At 41.4% G+C, this 24,559-nt stretch overlaps 1 pseudogene; it reads left to right on the top strand.

Moving 5' to 3' along the window:
• The first annotated feature begins 4,045 nt into the window (after positions 1 to 4,045).
• LOC113597811 (40S ribosomal protein S6-like) lies at positions 4,046 to 4,791 on the top strand (annotated as a pseudogene).
• Positions 4,792 to 24,559: the final 19,768 nt, after the last annotated feature.

Below are 24,559 nucleotides of genomic sequence, written 5' to 3'. Positions count from 1 at the left end.
TGTGTCATCTGTTGCTAAGAAGGAGCCGGCGTCGCCGGCAGAAAGCCCTCTTCTTCTAGCGCTGACCAAAAGGATATGTGATCTCAAAGACGCCTTTAGAAAAGTAGCTGAAAAGTGAATAGTAGGAGAGGGGGAGGAAGAACTCAGAAGGCCCTTCTCTGTTGAAACTGTTTCCCTGAGGATTTGGAAAGATTTAGTGGGCCGATATTGTTAATTTTTTTTTCCAACCTACATACAGGGGTGGGTTACCAAAACCCAAAGTGATGTTGTAAAATTTGAACAAACAGACCTTGAAGATCGACTTAATAAAAGACCTCCTTTACATTCTCTGTTATGGTCACCCTTGCAGCTATTTACAGGTCCTTTACCATGCATGGCTAAACGGGGGCCATTGAAGAGTCCCTGACAATTGAAGATCCATCAGAAATATAGATGAAAACACTTTGAAATTTCAAAGTAACAGGATTTTCCTATGATCTCGTGGATCAATCTGCACACTGTTGATTTCTGAAAAGCCTTTGAGGAACCACATCTTCTCCAAGTGAAACACACGTGTTCGTGTTATTGGTGAGTAAATATTTTAACATCCAAGAGAATGGGGGGGGGATGTTTTCTTTATGAAAGCATCAATGACATTTATTGGAACTGTGGGAAAGTCATCGCAGACGAGGGTAGCTGTCTTTCTGAGTGCTGGCTTTGAAGTAGAATGATATTTATAAGGGAATGAGTATTACATAAATGACACAAGCAATGTCAATTTCCCAAAATGTTCTTTGTTTCCAAGAGGTTAAAGATGAAAAAAAGTAATTCCTAATATTGGTTGTTCAGACCACAATTGGAAAGACTTCCAGAATGACTCAAGGTTTTTCAAAGATCCTTTCAAAGTAATGAAGTCATCGGTGGTAGGGTAGAAACAAAGAAACAAGAAGGTGGTATCGTTGGGATGGTGGGAAGTCAGATCATCTCCTCTTGCTACTGCTTGACCTGAGGTTCAGTTTTGGTGATATTGCTCTTTTTTATCATTGGAAGAGAAGGAGGAGGTTTTCCGCAATTTTATATTCATTCTGTCCCTTTTCTCTCTAAACAGAACTCATTTTTCCAGATCTTTCAGGGTTTTTTTTGTTTGTTTTTTACGCTCTCCAAAATATCATGTGTTTATACTCCTAATTTAAGTTTGCTATCCTTTTCTTGGTTATCTTCCTCAGAGACTCTCCTTAACTTGTGCAAGTATGTTTAATGATTTGGAAGAGGCCTGAAGCCAGAGTTACCCAAGAAGTGATTCGGCCATCCTTTCTACTAAATAGAGCCAATGCCGATCTGTCTTGGATAACTGGTGTTCTGAATGTGCGGATTTTCTACAAAGGCAAACAGATATTTTTTTTTAAATTTTTAACTTTATTTATTTTTGAGAGAAAGAGACAGAGCGTGAGTGGGGGAGGGGCAGAGAGAGGGAGACACAGAACTGGAAGCAGGATCCAGGCTCTGAGCTGTGAGCACAGGGCGCGACGTGGGGCTCAAACTCACGAGTGGTGAGATCCTGAACTGAGGTGAGGTCGGATGCTCAACCGACTGAGCCACCCAGGCGCCCCAAACAGATATTCTTTAATATTTTTATTGACTTTGGCAATTCAGGGAGCATAATGGTCGGCCCTGTCATTCATGCCGGACAGTAGAGGAGAGAAAACAGGAGAAGATACGCTTCCGGGCGAGAAGTGAAAAAGCGCATCTGATGAGGAGTAATGCATTTGACACCATATATCGGTACCCCCGCCTACAACTAATACAACCCAAGAATGATAACCCCCTACGTTGCAGACACATTTAAAAACACAAAAATAAAAAATAAAAACTCAGGTATGCTGGTGGTTTGCTTTAATGCCAACGGGTCCCTATTAGAGACAACACAAAACAGAGTCGCAAAGGAGTTATCTTGTCCCTGGCAGGATTAAACCTTCTTAAAGTGGAGTTCACGAATGACCCGGATCAAATTCATATCCTGCAGTCTCCTACGCGAGACCGGCCCACAGACCAGAAGCATCGGTATTACTTGGGAGCTTGTTAGAAAGGCAAAATCTCAAGCTTTGCCTCAGGCCTACTGAATCTGAATCTGAATTTTATCAAGTGATTCGTAAGCACATTAGAGCTTGAAAAGCACAACCCAAAACACTGTAGACCATGAGGTTCCAGTGTCTACTTGCGTTATAATTTTTGTAAAAGAACATTTAAAACATTCCAGATCCAGTTACAGATTCAGTTTCATGAATCTTCCAATATGTTCAGACTCAGGTTTGTCTCAATACTATGGGCGAGGAAAGAAATCAGTGGTGAATGATGATACTAGGGACTGCATGGCCTTAGTGGAATGAACACTAAGCTTGGAGTCCCAGAGAATTACGCGCAATTCCTGACTCACCACTAGCTGTCACTTAACAAAATTCGGTTAACGCCACCCGTGTCATAGCGCTGTTACGAGAATGGACTGAGGTGGCGTAAGCAGAGTGCTTAAATAAGTCTAAGTTTCATCCGTTGCCTGAAGACGATCTCTTCATTTCCCCCCATAAAACCTCAATATTCATTTCCCTTCTCTGGTTCATTCCGTAATCTGGTGCCTCAAAGGTATCAGGCAACTTCGCATCAGTCATACTCTTACTTTGGAGGCTCACGTGTTCTCAAAGCAGCAGCCTCTTAGGCCTCGTCATGAACTCAACACGATAATCCAGGTGAAACGACTTTTTCCCAAGCCTCATTGCAATTAGAGAACCCCAGAGACGTTTCGTGGCCATCTGTCAAACTGTGACTTGGAGAATGCTGAATCCGACATAACAAACTAATTGATCCAGAGGGCTCTTCTCACTTATATCGCTGGACTGTTTGTCCCTGTTTTTCCAGCACGATCCTAGTTTACTCTTGTTTTTCAGGTGTGATCATTAATACCCCAATTTCGCTTTTTAAAAAAGCGTCCCAGCTTGTGTGGTGAATTACACAGTCAGCTATGAGCAGCTGACTTTGGCTATCCAAAGTTCAACAGCAGGTGCAGAAGAAATGCTCCACGTGTTCCCTTGCTTTGCCTAAGCAGCTCTTCCAAAGGTTGCTTCTGATCTAGAACCGTGTCAGTTGCATCAGGCCTCCCAATCCTACGCCGGGCCTGCTAACTCTCTTTTGGCATTCAGTACTCTTTCACCTCCCTGCTCTGTATCTTGCCCTCTGTCGCAGAAGATGCAAACTCGGGACTCCCTTGCTGGACTGAGGTCCACAGAGTCTTAGATTCCATGCTAAGACCCACTGGCATGAGGTTTCAGAGGCAAATGAGAATCACAAATACATTTGCTTCTTCTTGCGTAAATGGCAAGCAGATTCTTGGATCCCCAAATGCATGCTTTTTGTTGCACTTCTGCATCCCTCAGCCACTTAATCTGCTTGGAGGCTGAAAAGGATCTGTGAGGTTGGCAGTGAACTTGCTACAGATCCCTGACCCTGGGCGGCAGCGTCTCTGGAAGCTTCTGCTTGACGTGCATCTTCTTTACTCCTTCCAGTGCTTTGTTATTTGCTTGCTTGCTTGCTTGCTGATGCTTTACCACATCTATTGAGCTATGATGGATATGATTAACCCTCTTCTTTGTCCCCAGCCCCAGGCAGCTAATGATCCGCTTTCTGTCATTATAGATTAGTTTACATTTTTAAGTTTTGCATAAATGGAACCTTTACAGTATGTACTCTTTTTTTTTTTTTTTTTTGGTCTGGCTTCTTTCACTCATCATAATGTTTTTTGAGATTCATCAATGTTGCTGCAGGCATCAGGTTTCATTACTTTGTCTTACTGAATAGCATTCCATTATATGGCTGTACCTTGTTCACCCACACACCATTGATGGACAGTTGCACTTGCTTTGTTTCCCATTTGGGTTATTACAAATAACCAAAGCTACTATGAACATTCCTGCAAAGCTTTGTATAGACATATTTTCGTTGTCCTTGAATAAAGAATTAAAGAATGCAATGACTGGCTCTTTTCTGTGGCACCTCAAAGGCAGTAGGCTGCCTCAGGATGAAGTTGAACATCTCTTTCCCAGCTATCGGCTGCCAGAAACTCATTGAAGTGGACAATGAACACAACTTCATACCGTTTTTGAGAAGCATATGGCCACAGAAGTTGCTGTTGATGTTCTGGGTGAAGAGTGGAAGAGTTATGTGGTCTGAATTCGTGGTGGCAATGACAAACAAGGCTTCCCATGAAACAGAGTGCCTTGACCCATGGCCGTGTCCACATGCTTCCGAGTAAGGGGCATTCCTGCCCTAGGCCAAGGAGGACTGGAGAAAGAAAGTGCAAATCTGTTTGGGGTTGCACTGTGGATGCCAATCTCAGTGTTGTCAACTTGGTCATTGTGAAAACAATGGGGAGAAGGATATTCCTGGACGCACCAATGCCCCTGTGCCTCATCGCCTGGGGCCCAAAAAGCCTAGCAGAATATGCACACCTTTCAATCTCTGTAAAGAAGATGATGTCCACCAGTATGTTGTGAGAAAGCCCCTAAGCAAAGGGAAGAAACCTAGAACCAAAGTGCCCAAGATTCGGCGTCCTGTTACTCCACATATCCTCCAACACAAACTTTCACATGTCACTCTGAAGAAACGGCGTACTAAGAAAAATAGGGAGAGGCTGCAGAATGTGCTAGACTTTTGGCTCAGAGAATGAAGGAGGCCAAAGAAGAATGCCAGGAATAAGTTCCCAAGAGACGGACGCTGTCCTCTCTGAGAACTTCTACCTCTACATCTGAGTTGAGTCAAAAATGAGATTTTCTAAGAGTAACAAATAAATAAGATCAAACATGTTTAAAAAAGAGTGCAATGGCTAGACCATAAGGACCAAAAGTTGTTCAACTTTGGAAGAAATTTCCAGTTGCTCTGCCTCTTCACCAACCCTTGTAATTGTCGTTTTAATTGTATCTGTTCTAATAGGAGAGGAGTAGAATGATCCACATCTCCGTCAAGACCTAAAACTGGGGCACGTGGGTGACTCACTAGGTTGAGTGTCCGGCTCTTGCTTTTGGCTCAGGTCATGATCTCACAGTCTTGGGATTGAGCCCCATTCAGGTTTGTGCTGGGTATGGGGCCTGCTTAGGACTCTCCCTCTCCCACTGCCCCTCCCCTGCTCATGCCATCTCTCTCTCTCTCTCAAGACAAAAAAAGACTTAAAAATGGCCACATTCGCCTGGGGAGATTTTAGGTAAGATATACAAAATGGTAGGTAATGGTGAAGGGTGAGAGAGAACAGAATGAATCATGGAATGGGGTGGCCATGGGGAAGGACTTGGAGAAAATACCCTCTCTTTGCCCTGTGAGCCTCCAGAATTGAATGTGGAGTTATGAGGAAAGTTATCAGGTCAGTGTGAGAATGCTCTTTCAAGACTTAAAGAAAGCCCCTTTTGTCCAACCAGAGAACCTTAGCTTCCCCAGAATCACCCCCACAGAGGTGTGAAGAGTGGTACTTTGTGATTTCAAAGCCATATCATGGCCTCCCCAGCATCCACCACTCTATGTTGATGTCCAAAGTGGTTCCCTGTGATGCCTGAGGCCCCCAAGCCACCATTGGCTTGGGTAGTGCTTAGCTGATCAATCAAACTGAAGAATGTGGCTCTTCGTTGTCCTGGGGAGGGTAAACATAGGGAGGTCAGAGGCTCTGAGTTAGGCCAGTTCTTGGTATCTTCATGGCTAAGGCAACCAGGAAACCTTAGAATCTTAGAATAATTATAGTACAGTAAACTCCAAAGACCAAAGGGAGGAAGACGAGAAAGACCCTCTATCAACCGAGGTCCAGAGATGATATCAAGGTGACATGACTTGAAGCAAGCTCTTCTTCTTCCCCTATTGACTTTGTCTCCCAAATCCTTTACCCTCTCCTTGCCTGGCACAAGACCCCTGATCGGTCCACATCCTTCTGCATGATGTCCCGCCTCCCAGTTAGTCCTATCCTCTTTCTCCAAAGTAGTGCCCTGGGCTGACTCTCTTGCCCTTCCAGGCAAGATCAAAAGGCCCTTTCAAGGGAACCTGAGAAAAGTAATCTCAAACATCTACCACTCATTCAAAAAAGCTTAAAAGAGCATAAAGCCAACAATATTCATCTGTTACCATAGGATGGATAGAAATGGCATCAAAGTAAGAGAAGGAATCAAAATAAGAGATAAGACCAAAGGTCCCAGAACAAGAGACCCTGGAGAAGCCCACCACTTCACATAACTTGTGCAACCAGTAGCTGAATAAAAAAGGCCAAGACCTTAGAAACATCTGTTGAGTCTCCAGAGGCCTGGTTTCTGGGAAATGGCCAACCACACAGAGGCTGAGTCTTCTACGAGCAGGGTAAACTGATGGCTATGATTAAAATAAAAATCAAGTTGTGAAAAGATGGTATTTTGTGTGTCTCTGTGAATTCTCCGTGTGAGAAGGGAGGGATGTGGGGTCCCTGGATAGTGGGGGACCAGACCGTCACGTCCACAGTTGGCCAGACATTAGGGATAAGGACCAGGTTAGAACTGAGCACTGAAGATAAAGACCCCTGCTTAACCCTTTATCTCCGGGACAAGGAATCAAAGGATGTGAGGTTACTACATTTGTTTGGGGGTGAGGAGCAACATTAGGGTCTAGGTTACCACAACCCAGATGGGAGGAGGGTTTGACATGCGGAAGGTGACTGTGACTATGATACTTTCCCCCCAAAAGGCAAAGCAATCACTTCCTGGCCACCTACCGTATCGTGGGGCTCTCTGTACCCCACCACCGTATGCTGTAAGCTAAAGGTGCTCAGAAGTCACAAAATGCTCACCTTACGGAAAGCCACCGTCGGCGCCCCCAAGGACTGAAATAATGGTTGGAGGGAACCTAATCCAATACTGATTAGGTTCCTTCCTTGCTAAGAAACTGGGGGTGGGGTGGTGGGAGAATTCCACTCCCAGGACAGGTGATAAGGAAGATCTTTGCAGAGTTTTAATACAACTGTAAAACCAAGTAAAGGTCGGTCTTCTAACTATCCCCACACCCCGGGCATTTCTAAATAACTACAGTGACGAAACACTCTTCCTCAATAAAGTCTTTTGTTAGTTCAAATTGTATTCTTTTAATTGAAATTCAAGTTAGGTAACATACAGTGTACTCTTGGCTTCTGGAGTAGAACCCAGTGATTCATCACTTACATACGACACCCAGTGCCCATCCCCACAAGCGCCCTCCTTGATGCCCATCGCCCATTTAGCCCATCCCCCCACCCGCCTCCCCTCCAGCGACCCTCAGTTTGTCCTCTGTATGTAAGAGTCTCTCATGGTTTGCCTCCCTCTTAGTTTTTGTCTTTTTTTTTCCTTCCCTTCCCCTATGTGCATCTGTTGTGTTTCTCAAATTGCACACGTGAGTGAAGTCATGTGATATTTGTTTTTCTCTGACTGACCGATTTCACTTAGCACAATACCCTCTAGTTCCATCCTCATTTTTGCAAATGGTGCGATTTCATTCTCTTCCATCACCAAGTAGTGTTCCATATACCACATCTTCTTTATCCATTCATCAGTCGATGGGCATTTGGGCTCTTTCCATAATCTGGCTATTGTCGATAGTGCTTCAAATCAGTATTTTTGTATCCTTTGGATAAAATTCTAAACATTGTTGTGATTTAGGTTTTAAAAGTATAGGTTTATTCTACAACTAAACAAAAACTAAGCTGAATTCAAAAATGGCCAAAGGATTTTTTTTTTTACATATTTCCCCAAAGAAGATGTACAAACAGCCAATAGATACATGAAAAGATGCTCAATGTCATTAGTCGTCAGAGAAACACGCAAGTCCAAATCGTGAGGTACCACTCCACACACACTAGGCTGGCTAGTGTGAAAAAATAAGAACTGCTGATGGGAAGCAAAATGGTGCGGTCGCTGTGGAAAACAGCTTGGTCGTTCCTCAAAAAAATAAGCATAGAATGACCATATGGCCCAGCAACTCCTCTTCTAATTATATACTCAGAAAAATTATATGCTCAAATACTTGCACACCAGCATTCACAGCAACATCATTCACGATAGCTAAAAGGTGAAAACAACATAGGGCCCGTCAACGGATGAACGGCTAAACGAAATATGGCATATACGTGCAATGGCAGAGTATTCGGCCTGAGAAGGAAGGAACTTTTGACACCTGCTACAGCATGGACAAACCTGGAAAACGTCATGCCAAGTGAAATCAGCCAGGCACAAAATGACAAAAATTGTATGATTCCCCTTATATGAGGTACCTAGACCAGGCAAATTCACAAATACAGACGGTAGAATAGAAATTACCCAGGGCTTGGGGAGGGAGGAATGGGGAGTTACTGCCTGATGTGTACAGAGTTTCTGTTTGGAATGATGAAAAGGTTCTGGAAATGGATAATGGCAATAAGTGCAGTGTGAATGAAAATGGTTGGGGGGGGGGGAGTTTTACTTTATTTTTACCACAGTAAAAATGCAAAAAAAAGTTTATGTAATATTCCAGACAGCTCATTTTTAGTACTTATCCTTTAAAAAAAATCATTGTCTTCTGCAACGGACTTAATTTGGAGAAGGCCCTGTTACACTGCTGGCCTCAATGCAAGCTGGCAGTTACCACTGCTCCTTTAAATAGAAACTTCCTAATGGTTTGGAATTGTTTGGGATGACTTCCAAAACACTTCCAGTCTACAATCTTGCAGGTCATATATGTAATACACACATCCCACATTTAAACAGGAGATTCCAGGGGCGCCTGGGTGGCTCAGTGGGTGAAGCGTCCGACTTCGGCTCAGGTCATGATCTCGCGGTCCGTGAGTTCGAGCCCCGCGTCGGGCTCTGTGCGGACAGCTCAGGGCCTGGAGACTGCTTCGGCTTCTGGGTCTCCCCCACGTGCACTCTATCTCTCTCTCTCTCAAAAATCAATAAATATTATTATAAACAAACAAACAAACAAACAGGAAATTCTAAATACACAATGCTATGACAAAGATTTTAAAGGTAAAGACACACGGGGTTGGCTTGTTTCGTAAGCGCCTAGGAAACACTTCAATGCTTTCAGGTGTCGCTTTTAAGCTTTGTCCGATGGGACCAGAGTAATATTCGGTCTAGGGTAGTTTTCCCCAACCCCGGCTGCAAACCCCCCTGCGTGCACTACCTCGTGTTATCACAGAACACCGTGTACGCTATTCTCAGCCCTGTTGGAGCCCTGAGCATTGTTCCCCCGAAACCCCTGGGGTCGTTCCTTCCTCGCCTAGGGTAGTTCCTTCACCCACATTTGCTCACGAGGGCCAAGGAGTGGTCTGCCGAGGACTGCAGGGGGGCAGCTGTAGATCCCTGGCTTTCTCTCATTCTGTCTCTCTCCTTCTCCCCTTCTCTACCCGTCTCAACTCCTTCCCCTCTGGTGCTCTGCCCCCTGAACTCCAGCCACCCTGATCAGCCTGGATTCCCAGCTCTGCCTCTTCGCCTCGGGGGAGCCACCGGGGTCTTCCCGGGTTTCCTGTTCTGGCACCGCGACCCGGAAAGTCAATCCAGGTGGTAAGTGGGGTCCTCCTGGGGCACACCTTGTTTTTATCCCGTCTCACGGACATCGCTGGCCTTCGTTAGCCAACGGCCAATGGCCTGCACACCGATACTCGATATACTTCGTCTGTTTTGGTTTTTGTTTTAGTTGTTCCCCATAGGAGGGTAAATGAAGTTCTTGTTACTAAGTGGCAGTCTTATCCCTTGCAACGGCTTGGAAAAGAACTAATTTACTGCAATAAATGCCTTCCTGTCTGAAAAACTTAGAATGGTTCCTGTTTGGCTAATGGGATACTGACTACAGTTGTGCCTAGAGTTTGAAGTAAATGATGGAACAACACAAGCGGAAGCTAACATTTATTCAGTACTTACTGTCTACTGGGCAAATTGAAATTGCTCAGTGGACATTAGCTGCCTCTGAAGGTTACCCATTTCATTTAATATTTTAGTACATGCCTGTGTAATTAAATTGCATTTATTCGTAACTGTAACATATTAGTATATAAGGAGGGGATGTAAGGAGTAGTGGTGCTGGCAGTAAACCAGGAGCCAAACAAGTTTTAAACGCTAGCAAATTTACGGATTTATTTTTCAATGTTTATTTTTGAGAGAGACAGAGCACGAGCTCAGGAGGGGCGGAGAGAGAGGGAGACAGAGGATCTGACGCAGGGTCTGCACTGACAGCACAGAGCCCTATGCGGGGCTCAGACTCACGAACCATGAGATCGTGACCTGAGCCAAAGTCGGACGCTTAACCTACGGAGCCACCCAGGTGCCCCTAAATGCTAGCAAATTTAAACAATCGACCTTGGACATTCGGTGGCTAAATAATTATATACTATCTCAGTGACTAGTTACACAGAGTCCTTACGGTGCTTTGTTTGCCTTATATTTCTAACACTTTTTAAAAGTAGGGTATTCCAGGACTGCAGAATCTGATCATAAAAGTGGAATTTCATTTTTAACCATGAATATAAATTACAAACATAATGAGATTTTTGTAGAATATTTTGAAAATGCAGAAGCTTCAAGACAAATTAAAATGACCAATAATCCTGCTGCCTGTCGATAAGAATTCTCATGGTCGGGGAACCTGGATGGCTCAGTAGGATAAGCATCCGACTCTTGATTTTGGCTCAGGTCACGATCTCGTAGTTCATGAGTTCGAGCCCCGCATCTTGCTCTGTGCTGACAGTGCGGAACCTGCTTGGGATTCTCTCTCTCTCTCTCTCTCTCTCTGTCTCTCCCCTGCTTCCTCTCTCTCTCTCTCTCTCTCTCTCAAAAACTAATAAATAAACTTGAAGAATTATCATGGTCGGCTTTATATTTAACTAGTATTTATCGAAATACAACTTTGAATGTTCATCTAAATGTGTGTATATGTGTGCATACTTAAGTTTCTCGTAAAATGACATTGATATGGTATTTGTTATGTGCTTTTATGAACCGTAAGATCTTATATTTTATGCTTCTTGTGCCATTTTATAAAGATAGTTCTTGAGAAAATATAGACTTGTTACTCATGTACTTGCTTCCATTTTCAAAGAGAAATCCTTTTACTGTTCCACACCATAATAATTTTGGTCTATCCTAAGAGAATCAGTCTCTTTTGTTTAGAAGTTGCTTACGAAAACATCCCTTTTAAAAAGATGATAGTACAGCCCGTGGTGTGCCGGAGGGTTATCATACCACTTTGGAAGAGCCGATAATAAGCGTTTCTTCCTAATACTGCATTCAGTGATGTTGCGGTGGTTGCCTGAATTCAACCGTGGGGGTATTTGCAACACAGAAAAGGGGAAATGGTACAGATGAGCGCCTTTTTATTCTAGGGAACCAGTTATTAGATATCGACTGGCCTAACCTCCGGGTATAACCATGGCACAGAAGGCAAGGCTTTTAAATGAAGATATAAATAGTTAGACAAGGAAAAAGTCAAATTGTAGAAAATATGTGTAAAATGTTCCTATTTTTGTTAACAGTAAATCTAAATGTGTATGCAAAGAAAAAGGTCTTTAAGAACTAGGGTTACCTCTGAGAAGTGTGACTGGGAACTAATTTGATTTTTCTTAAAAAATTGTACGCATTTGTGTTCATTTAGACTTTTATAATAAATATGCTTTACATATATTAAAATTAATGCCTATTTATTTCAGGGAAATAAGCCTGTGCTGATACCGTGTTGAAGGTATTAAGATAATAACAAACATATCATAAACCACTTATTTACTGTTTGTGATATATCAGATGTGATTTGTGCTAGGGAATTTTTTATACATGACTACGCATCTAATCTCCCCCAATTCTGCATGACTTGGATTTGATTGTCCTCATTTTGCAGAAGGATCAGTTGAGATGCACAGAAGTTATGTTATTTGCCCATAATCAAACAGCCCATGTATGTGTGAGTGCTTGGCTTTAAAGCCAGTTTTTCCCCCTCTCTGCCAAATGGAGAGCTCCACCTGGTTGTTCTGGAACTACTAGCTTTCAAGTTCCATCCTGGAACGAATGAGAAGATCTTTTTCTTTTTAATGTTTTTTAATGTTTATTTATTTTTGAGAGAGAGAGAGAGACCCAGAGTGTGAGTGGGGGAGGGTCAGAGAGAGAGGGAGACACAGAATCCGAAGCAGGCTCCAGGCACCGAGCTGTCAGCACAGAGCCTGACGCGGGGCTCAAACCCATGAACCTTGAGATCATAACCAGAGCTGAAGTCAGACGCCTAACTGACCGAGCCACCCAGGCGCCCCATGAATGAGAAGATCTTAAGCATATTAGAAGAGTGATGACTGTGTGAATCTAGAACTGGTAGGCTATTGACAACGGAGGAACTTGAGCAGGATTTTGTGTAACGCGATTCCCCACAGAAGGAAATTCTTTGAAAAGGTCACCCAGACTCCAAGTGAGATGAGCAAATCCATTCTATTACCCGACAGCACACATCTAGCTGTGTGGCTTTGGGCAAAGGGCTTGCCCTTGCTGGGCCTCAGCTTCCCCGTGTATAAACCAGGGCATCTCAAATACTTCAGGAAATTGAAAATGAAATAATGACGCACTTATTATCAGACTGGCAAAAATCAGAAAGCTGGATAATGTCAAGTCCTAGTTGACTTGTTGGGATGTTACAGTGTTGATAGGAAGGAACGTTATTGAGAATAATCTGACACTAGCTAGTCAATTCAATATATGCAAACCTTACAACCCAACAATTCTGTCTGTGGGGATTTATCCCAAAGACATTTTCCCACAGCTCCATAAACTCTATATAATGTATACATTATGGATGAAAAATATAATAGCGTGGTAAGAACCACAAACATTGCTGAGGTTTATAGCTGAAATCATTCCCTGGTGACATCAGAAACCTTTTTCCTGTTTCACATTCTAATTGCAAGATACACTAGGGTGCGCCTTGGTGGCTCAGTTGGTTGAGGGACCGACTTTGGCTCAGCAGAGAACCTCTGTCCCCTTCTCTCTCTGCCCCTCCCCCACTCGCATGCATGCTCTCTCTCTCTCTCTCTCTCTCTCTCTCAAAGATAAAATAAACATTAAAAAATATAGCAAGATACTTCCTGCCCTTATTAAGCCTTAAAGGCAAGATATTTACATGCTTCTGGACATTTTGTAAATTGTTTTAGAGTGTGGAATATACAATCTGATGTTAACTTCATTTTGAAAATTTTTTTTTAAAAAGTAAAGGACACTTCAATGAAATAAAGCGAAAACTTTTCCAGAGTGCCCACTTAGCACCAGATCCTCTGCTAAGCTTTGCAGATCCGGAGATATCGAAGGTAGAGTCCCTGACCTCAAGAAGCCTGCACGACCTCAGAAAACATTTTAGAAAAAAAACTAAAACACGGATTTTTTTTTTTTTTTTCACCCATCAGCATCAAAAGAGAAGCTCAGTTCAGATTTTAAGTCGATGATATGGTTATCTTTTATCTGGACTGCTGCTCTCTAATTAAATCTTTCTGGCACTTTTAACTCCAGGGAAACCCAGTTGATGATTCAAAGTCAGTCACTGAATGTGATTTAAAATCAATAAGAGTGAACGGCACCCTGGCTATGCTGTCCTTTCAAAGGAAGTGGGAGCACTTTCATGCCTTGTTTGTAGAAAATCGATTCTTCCAAGCAGCTACCAGGCTGATATGGACAGAGAGAGCTTATGTCTATGGGCAGGCCAATGTTATTATCCCTGATCTGCATACATTATAACCATTTGACATCTTTGCACTTGAATGCTCTGCTGTGGGAATTGCTGGCCTGTTTACAGTTAAAGTGGAAGGTAACAGCTTTCTGTGCCTCGAGAGCTGAGGTTGACCAAAAGCAAATATTAAAGTGCCTTGTTTCCCAAACGAGCCCCGCCGCGGTATGTACTTAAATGTGTGTGGATTCTTTGTCATATTCCACCAAGAACTGGGGATGCTTGCACTTTACAAAGGATCCGGGGATACATGGGACTAAAACAGGAAAACGTGAATAAGAAGCCATGAACAGAGAAAACATGTAGCCAAACAGAACAACTACAACAAAAGATCAGTATCAAATGGGTGTATTTCCCCGTGCACAGGATAGCATATTAGACATGTCATTTCCTATTGCAAAAGCTATTATTTGCTCCTTAGCAGTTACAAAGTACGGTGCAAACGCTTTAGACTAATACAAAAGATCGCCTGTGAACAGGCTTCAACTTCTCTTTCTAGCCACATCCATAACAACCCCTACTCAAGCAACCTATGCTCCAGAAAAGTTGACTAATGCAATGATTTCCCTGAGACTCCTCTGTTTGCCTCTGCACCTATATCCGTGCTATCCTCCGCGAGCCCAAACCTAACATTCTTCCAAGCGCAGTCTAACTGCCACCTCCCTAAGTCTTTTTCTCAATTACCCACTAAGTGTTAATTTTTTATTCTCTCTACTCATTTATTTTACTGTTTACTACATGCCGCCTATATGATAGTTACCTGAATACGCGGCTTACCAGAAACACGCCTCAGAGGGGTAAATTTTTAAAAAATCAACGCTGTGATGTAAATTCTTATCAGAAGTAGAGTTATCTAGGCGTATAAGGCTGAGAGAATCACTGTATTCTGCAAATTACATCTAAGAATCTGTTTTGAAAATGTAATAAAATAACATGGACAAACTGAAGAATGGGTAGGAGTTGGAAGATACTAATTAACTTCATTAATTAATATTGAAGAATAATTGACATAGAAGAGGTGAAAGTTATTTAAATCAGAGGTTTCTTTGACCGGAAGTCAAGACGAACTCCATGTCCTTGCATTAATACCTCTCCTTTGCAGGAACAAAGGCAAAGCCCAACAAAGTGCTCGTGGACTCACAATGACAGCACCACACCGCTGGCTCTGACGCTTTTTTCAGCAGAGGTCCAGAGGCAGCCTATGTGCTGAGAGTGATAAACAGCCCTCTGCAGGACTCCACCCCTCCATCATCAGGAATCAAGTGGGAGCTCCAGAATTCTACCTGCTCCTGGCAAGTCCCCTGACCCCCACGCCTTTCCTATAGGCTTGTCACCTCTTCCTGCCTTGTGATCATCATGATTCCATGTCATCCTGCCTGCTCTTCAACTAATCGTGTTGGGAACCTGGATCTCTACATGCAAAAGAATAAAATTAGAGCCTTATCTTACACCACACACAAAAAGAACTCAAAATTGATTAAAGACTGGGGCGCCTGGGTGGCTCGGTCGGTGAAGCCGCTGACTTCAGCTCAGGTCATGATCTCGCCGTTCGTGAGTTCGGGCCCCATGGCGGGCTGTGCGCTGACAGGTCAGAGCCTGGAGCCTGCTTCGGATTCAGTGTCTCCCTCTCTCTGCCCCTGCCCCGCTCACGCTCATGCTCTGTCTCTTTCTCTCTCTCTCAAAATAAACAAACATTTAAAAAAAACTGATTCAAGATTTAAATGTAAGACATGAAACTATAATACTCCTGGAAGAAAACATAGGGGAAACTTCATAAGGTTGGTCTTAGCCATGATTTCTTGTATGTGATACCAAAAGTACAGGCAACAGAAGCAAAAATAGAAAAGCAGAAGTACATTGAACTAAAAAGCTTCTGCACGGCAAAAGAAACAACAAAATGAAAAGGCCACCTACAGAATAGGAGAAAATATTTGCAAATCGTACATCTGACGAGGGGTTAGTATCCAAAATATGTAAATAACTCATGTAACTCCATAGCAAAAGAAACAAAAACAAGAAAAAAAAATCCGATTTTAAAATGAGCAAAGGACCTGAGTATACATTTTCCAAAGAAGACATGCAAATGGCCAACAGGTACACAAAAAGATGCTCAATATGACTAATCATCTGGAAAATGCATATCAAAACCCCAACGAGGTATCACATCACACCTGTTAGGACAGCTATTATGAAAAGCACAATAGTTAAGAAATGCTAGCGACAGTGGAAAAAGGGAACCCTTGTGTGCTGCTGGTGAGAGTGTAGATCGGTGTGGCCATTATGGAAAACGATATGGAGCGTCCTCAGAAATGAAAACTAGCAACTACCATATGATCTGGCAATTCCACTGCTGGGTATAGATCCCAAGAAAATTAAACCTTGATCTTGAAGAGATATCTGGACTCCCATGTTTATTGCAATATTATTCGCAATGGCCAAGATAGGGAATTACCCTGTTTATCAATAGATGAATGGATAAAGAAAATGTTTTATATATGTATAGTGATATGTTATATAGTATACATATATGTACATATATATATTGTACATGTTGCACATAGAATGGAATATCATTCAGCTATCAGAAAGAAAGAAATTCTGTCATTTGCAACGATATGGGTGGACCTTGAGGACATTACTCTGAGTAAAACAAGTCAGGCAGAGAAAGACAAATACTGTATGATATCACTTATATGTGGAATCCAAAAATTCAAAACTGATAGAGACAGAGAGCGGAGTGATGGTTGCCAGGGGTTAGGGGTGGGGGAAATGGGGAGATGTTGGTCAAAGGGTACAAACTTCAGGTATATAAGATTAACAAGTTCTGGAAATCCAATGTATGGTATGGTGACTGTAGATAACAGTGCTGCATTATATACCTGAAAGCCGCTAAGAGATGAGATCTCACAACATGAGTGAATTTCGAGAGCCTTATACCAAAGACAGAGAAAGACAAATGCTATAATGATCTCTCTTATATGTAGAATCTAAACAAACAGATAAATCAAGCTCATAGATATAGAGAACATATTGGTGCTGACAACGACAAGGGGTGGGAGATGAGAAACAGTTGAAGGGGACCAAAAGGTAGAGAGTTATTAATAAATAAATAGTTCTTATCACAAAGAAGAAATGGTAACTGTGTAACATGATGTCGGGGCCAGCTAAGACTATACTGGTAATCATTTTGCAATATATACATGCATCAAATCAACACTCTGTATACCTTAAAGTTACACTATGCTATATATCAATTATATGTCAATAAAGATGGAAAAATTATTGATTTTTGTTGTATTTTTTATTTAAAAAAATTTTTAAATGTTTACTTGTTTTTGAGAGAGAGAGGGGGAGACATAGAACCTGAAGCAGGCTCCAGGCTCCGAGCTGTCAGCACAGAGCCCCATGCAGGGCTCGAACACACAAACCGCGAGATCATGACCCAAGCCGAAGTCGGACGCTTAACCGACTGAGCCACCCAGGCGCCCCTGGAAAAACATTTTTAAAAAATGATCAAAAGATGTAGGAAAAGATGTTCAACATCACATGCAAATCACAACCACAGTGAAATATTCCACCTCACACATACAAGAATGGCCATTTTAGAGATAGATAGAGTTATGAGTATAGTTATATAAATATATAAATACATATCTTAAACAGTAAATAACAAGTGTTGGCAAGGATGTGGAAAAATTGGAACCCTTGTACATAGCTGGTGGGAGTGAGAATTGGTGCAGCCACTATGGAAAACAGGAAAACAATATAAAGCCTCCCCCCCAAATTAAAAATGGAACTATCATATGATTTGGCAATCCAATTCTGGGTATTTTTCCAAAATAATTGAAATCAGGATCGCAAAAAGACATTTGCATTCCCATGTTCATTGTAGCATTATTTACAATAGACAAGAGGTAGAAACAATCTAAATGTCCATTGATGGGTGAATGGATACAGAAAGTGTGGCATATGGATACACTGGAATATTATGCAGCTTCTAAAAAGCAGGAAATCTGGTCAGATGCTACAGTGTGGATGAAACTTGAGGACATTATGCTAAGTGAAATAGGCCAGCCACAGAAGGACAAGTGGAATCATGCAGTAATTGAAGTAGTCAAACTCAGAGAAGCAGAAAGTAAGAATGATGGTCGCTAGGGATTGGGGGTAATGCAAAATGGGAAGTTTCTGTTCAATAAGTACAGAGTTTCAGCCATACAAGGTGAGAAGGTTCTAGAAGTCTGTTGTACAAAAGTGTGTATATAGTAAACAAGACTGTCTAGAAATTTAAAATTTGTTAAGAGGTTAGATTTCATGTTACGTGTTTTTTACCAAAATAAAAGCATAGATTTCGTCTTGTTTTATATATATATTTATGCCAGTTACCACAAGAAGCTAAGGGTCCTGAGTCATTCGTCCTTTCTCTCCTGGACTCTAAAAGGCATAGTGCTGCTTCTTTTCTATTTCCCCCACCTCTCCTCAACTCCCGAAACTCATTCGCTGGATCCTCTGGAAATTATCACCACCAACATAAACCCCACTGTGTGCAAAAGATCTCATCTTTTCCCAGCATAGACCCCATCGTCCCCCCTTGTTAGAGGTGTTTACAGACCCTTGACTCCCTGTCACTCTCCAACTCAACTCATGCCCTAATTCTGGGGAATTTCAGTATAAATACAGATGGTCCTACCAGTCCTCTGTTTTCTCATTTCCTTTTCCTTTCCTCCAGTGAACTTGCTTTTCTCTTCCTCATAGTCAGTCACACCTATGGCCACATCCTAGGCTTTATCATTTGCAATAACCACACTCCTTCATAATCCCATTCCTTGACCGTGCACGACCTTCTAACTGTCCAACTTGCTCTCTTTGGTACCACATCTAAAACATTCTTTGACCCCCCTCTAGCGTCTCTAATACACTGAACCTACACTCTTTGGATTTCTGCCACCCACTTACATCCTCAGATGCCTCCTTATCCAGATTATATTGTATAGTCAACGATCAGAATCATTAATTGCACGCATACCTCTTCCTAGCTGCACTGTTGTGCTTATTTGGGTTAATCACAACCATGCTATGTTCATATTTCAAAAGTTTGGCCAAGAGCTCAGTAGCGCATGAACTCAAGCATTGTGGATGTGTTAGAGGGGGCACCCTTGAGTTATGGGAAGGGAATTGACAAGATCTATTGACAATGGGTGATTAAAAAGGGCAAGGAGCTAAGGATGGCTTTTATATATCTCTCCTGGGAGATGGAGTGTAGCTAGTGGAGACATTAACTGGTTTAGGTTAATACGAGGGAGGACATGTGCACAGAAGAAAATTAGTTCGCTTCCAGTCTTACTGGAGTTTTAGTTGCCACTGCATCACCCAAGTGGGGATGTCCAGCTAGTAGCTGAAAAATATGGTCTCAGAGCTCAGCAGACAACTCAGAGCAGGGGTTATTCAAGGATAGTAAGGCACTAAATCCATATGAGAGAAAGAAATCATTCAAGGGAAACCACGTAAAACAAAACATAGGAAACTGCATCAAGAACTTTTCACTATTTATTAGTGTACCTCACACTGTGTGACCAACACACTAGGATCTAACTCTCCCCCAAAGAAGGACATCATAGAAAAATAGAGATACATTTAACTCTATAATAACAAGCTATACAATTCCTCTAAAATTCTCACGTTTTGCATTGTCCCAAAGGGATGCATTATTAGAAAAAAACGTTTTCTGATGAGAACCTGACCTGTTATAAGAAAATGAATAGCTCTATTTTATTCTCATATATTTTGGTCCTAAGGGCCTTTTACTTATGATTTAAGATCCACTACAGTCAACTATTTACGTTAGGATCTCTGTAAACAAAGTCCCTACCCAAATACTGCGTCATAATGCCTGAACTATTCTGATCTTCATACAAACTCCAGCATCTGAACAGGTTATGTCTGTCCTAAGTACTGGAAGAAAGGGAGATTTATCAGAAATCAGCAAGTGCTCATTAAATCCTAAAAGATTAAACATGCAGGCTGGGGCTCAGTGACTGTGCTTGGTCATTTTCCCGTTTGCTTTCAGAAACATTCTTCACTCAAATATAGCATCATCATTCCTGTAACAGGAACAATGCTATTTCCTGAAGTTATCCTGAAAGTCAAAGGCAAAATTGGGTTATAAACTTGGCCCAGCTTTTTATTAGTCATGTGATGTTCACAAGTCACTTGACCTCTCTAGGACTCAGTTTCCTTATATAAAATATTTTTAAAATACCTAATATAATTATCAAGAGGATAATTATAAATAATATAAAAGACTGTTGAGTAACATATAAGATATTAACTCTCTCCAATGTACTTCGACTAAAACAGGAGTTTTTCTTTATTGTGCTTACTGATGTAAGTGTCCAGTAGAATATAAGGCACAAAAGAGGTATTCAACAAATATTTCTTGGATGCGTCGATTAATTTGACTTTATTTTATCCAACTTTAAAATCCTTCAAATTGCACACTAAATAAAAAGTAAAAAATAAGATATATGGAAAAACATTTACATCAATAAAGATGTGCAAAAATACTTCATGAAGGCCATGGGATCACAATAAAGCTAGTTGTTTTAAATGGGAAACATCAAACTAGAACAAGCAGAAAATCTTGAAATACAAATGAGGAGAAACTCCATGCCATAAATTCTAATCATCTCGATTTTAAAATGAGCTTATAATAAGAAACAAAAATAAAAACACAATACAGTAAAACCTTGGTTTGCGAGCATAATTTGTTCCACAAACATGCTCGTAATCCAAACCACTGGTAGTTTCAAAGCGAATTTCCCGTAAGAAATAATGGAACCTCACATGTTTCATTCCACAACCCCAAAATATTCATATAAAATGATTACAAGACTGTAATAGAATACAAAATGATAAAGAAAATGCAAAACGTAAATAAAGCCAAATTAACCTGCATTTAACCTGCAAAAACCTTCGTGGCTGGTGTGAGAGAGACAAGAGAGAGGAGGGTGATTGTGTAGGACAACTTTCACTGTCACGAATGGAATCACTTATCTATTGGCTCGATGCAACCTTTTTCTGCATGGGGGCCATTGTAATACACTCGCACGGATGTTGACTACGGTATGGTATTAATAAACTCTGGTCATACGCTGTATTGAATGTAACTGGCAATAAGGCAGCAGAGGAAAGGGTCTCTATCTGCAGGCAGCCTGGCCTAGAAGGAAGCAAAGCATTCCTAAGCTTACTCTTGGATGGAAAAGCAAAGGACTGTCCATTGGTGCTTTGAAGTGACAAAAAATACACCAGTACCAGGTGTGGGCGCTTTCCAACGTTCTGAAAAATCACTGATTTCTGCCAAACACCACGCCTGAGACTGAGCATCCAAGCATGCGGGGGTGATCACTCACGATCCCGCAGAGAGAGTGAGAGAGAGAGAGAGAGAGAGAGAGAGAGAGACAGAGAGAGAGGAACCATTGGCTCAGTTGTGATCATGTGATGTTCGGCATCATGTACTACTTGTAATGCAAGACATCGCTCATTTATCAAGTTAAAATTTATTAGAAATGTTTGCTCATCTTGCAGAACACTCGCAAAACAAGTTACTCGCAAGCCGAGGTTTTACTGTAATCTTTTACCAGGAGGTAGGATTTTTTTTAACGACTCTTTTTAATGCATTCGTGTGTCTTTTCCAAATTCCATACTTTCTTCAACTGCTTTCCTAAGCTAAGAAACTGGCTTTGCCATTGTCAAGTATTTCTTACCTCTCAAGCATGCCACCTGTGGTTGCTGTGCAGCAGATGGTTTTTCATTTGGGAGGCTTGGATAGTGGGGAATTTTTTCACTAATAAATGTTGCAAAAGGCCTATTTTTTAAAATTTATCTGTGTATCAGACTGGAGATGATCAACATCACTTTACAAAGATCTTTTACTTTTCATAAATTCGTTTTCCTCTTGCTTTTGGTTAATGTTAACTGCATGTCCTTTTTAATAGGTTTATCTATTTCAGTTGTTCACATATGTTTCCCTGAGTTCATTTTAGTTTTTCCTCTTCCACTGAAATATCCACACTCTCTCAGTGTACTTTGTTAATAGACAACATATCGCTGGGTCTTTTTTTATCCACTGTGTCAGTATGTCTCTTTTAATTGGTGTATTTAGACCATCTATATTTCAAGTGATTATTCTTATATTTTATTAATACCTACCATGTTTCTAACTGTTTCCTATGAGTTGCGCTATTTTTGTGTCTCGTCCCCCCTTCCCATCTTGTTCTGCCTTCTCGGGTTTTACCTGAACATTTTAATGAGTCCACTTTCTCTCCTTTCTCACCATATCGATTCTACTTTTCAAAAATTGTTTTAGTGTTTGCCCAGGGGGTTACAATATAAATTTACAACTGACCCAAGTCAGCTTGCAGATAACATTCTATCACTTCGTGGATAGCGAAGGTCACATAACAGAATGTTCTCAATTCCTCCCTCCTGTCCCTTCTAACATTGCTGCCTTTCATTTCACTTTATCCGTACACTTTAATTGTCTAATATGTTGTCAGTATTATTACTTTGAACAGTTATAATAGTTCAATTAAACATAAGAGACTCTTAAACATAGAGAACAAACTTAGGGGTGCTGGAGGGGTTGTAGGTGGGGGGACGGACTAAATGGGTAAGGGGCATTAAGGAAGACACTTGTTGGGATGAGCACTGGGTGTTATACGCAGGAGATGACTCGCTGGAACCTACTCCTGAAATCATTGCTGCACTATATGCTGACTAACTTGGATGTCAATTTAAAAAAAGAGAGTAAGTAAAATAGTTTTTTTTACCTTCATCTATTCTTAAGCTGCCTTAAAATACTTTTAGAAAAGTCTATTTTCTTAGTTTGAGTTTCTTAGTTGAGTTGCACAGTTATAGCAGAGCCCTGGATCCGATTATCTGTGTTTCTCTTGATTCCATACTCTTTCTGGTGCTGACTTCATCCTCAGGATAGCTTTCTTCATATTCATAAGATAGTTGTGCCTTGCAAGTGGGGCTGTAGGATTTTTTGTTAATTGCCAGGATAGAACTTGTTCTACTTCCCATAATATTAAACGTGTCTTAAGTTCACTTCTGATTACTCCTAAACTCAACCACTCTGTTCAGGGATTATTTCCATCACCTATCCAGTTAAGCTCGGGCTAGTGCCTATCTCTGTGTGTAGGGTGTAGTTACTGCACTGTCTTAGTTTAGTATTCCTCCATGGGACTGCTATTACCAGCCACCTCTGAACGAATCACTGATTGGCCTAGGCCTGAATTAGGGGCCAGCTCCTGATTGAATCACCAAGGGCAGAAGATGGAATTATCCTCTGGAGTGTAGACCAATCGGAGTCTACCCCTAGACCTGAAAGTGGGGTTGATCCATTCCAAACCACGTTAATTGCTATACAATTGGGGATGGGTGAAATGAATGTCACAGAAGCAACTGTAACGTTTACTGCCTAGACCAAATGCCGAAAGCTTTTTATAAGTGAAAAGTTATAAATAAGGAAAAGACAAATACGAAATGAGAGAGAACAAAAGATGTAATCAAGAAATTCACAAAAAAAGAAATACTAGTGATCAACATCAATAAAATATGAAAAGATATTTTATCTTATTAGTAATCAAATTATATATATATGTGTGTATATATATATGTATATATATATATATATATACATATATATATATATATTTAAGTGAGATTACTTTTTCACGTATCATGTTTGCAAACTACTGTTCCTGCGTAGGGTTGGCAAGGATGTGAGAAAAATGGCGTTCTCATCTATTTTCAGTCAGACTATGAATTGGCAATAAAAAAGTCTTCTGAAGGGCAGTTGCCAATTGATATAAAAAGCCTTGAAAAGAACGTACATTTTTACTTAGCATTTGAATTTTTCGGCATTTAATCTAAAAACATTACCAAAGAGTTTGCAAGCATCTGTGCACGTGTTTCTCCACAGCAACATTGTTTATGATAGCAAAGATTGTAAAGACACATGAAAATCCACAAATAGCACATTATTAAGCTTTTTTACGGTCTAGACGTTGCCCGATGTTAGGGATGCTGCAATGAACGGGACACGCACGGTCCCTGCCTTCATGAGACTTGGACCCAGGATGGGATGATGTGGGAATTCTGAACACCGTAGCGATCGTTACAAACGATGACCGATAGGTGTGTGTTGACATGGAAATATTTTCCCGAAATACTGTGCTGAAAGGAAGACCGCAATACAGCTTGCAGACTTTGATTCAACTTCTACAAATAAAAAAAAAAAATGTATACTGATTTATGTACATACGCCCATCTAACGGTATATATTATATACATTATAAACATTCGAGGTAGAACAGTAAGCACCAAAACATTAGCAGTACATATTTCTGTGAGACGGCATTATGGGCGCTTTCTCATCTCATTGGTGACAGTTCTCGCATTTCCAGACTGTTTTGCATTGAGTATGTATTGATAATTAAAAACGTTAACAAAGCTATTTCACAGCAGAGTGATACAGCCATTACATTGACACATGCGCAGCTGTGCCTTTGCCTTCTTACCTCTCTGCGTCTCCGGGGCCATCTGTTCTCCCAACTCCCCCCTTCTACCTTAGATGGCGGTCATCTCCTACACGTCTACTCCCGAAGGACCGGTGTTGCCTTGGGCCTCGGCGCCTGTGCGAAGTCTCCCCGCCTCGCTCGGTCTGGAAAGCGCCTGCCCACCCTTTCACTTGTCTACCTGCTTCGGGTGTGCGAGGATTCGCCTCGGGGGTCTTTCCTTCAAAGCACCCCTCCCCTCCCTCCTTGCCTTCAGACCA

This window comes from Acinonyx jubatus, chromosome X (genome assembly GCF_027475565.1).
Source record: "Acinonyx jubatus isolate Ajub_Pintada_27869175 chromosome X, VMU_Ajub_asm_v1.0, whole genome shotgun sequence".
Lineage (NCBI taxonomy): Eukaryota > Metazoa > Chordata > Mammalia > Carnivora > Felidae > Acinonyx > Acinonyx jubatus.
This window is presented reverse-complemented; position numbering and strand designations above follow the sequence as displayed.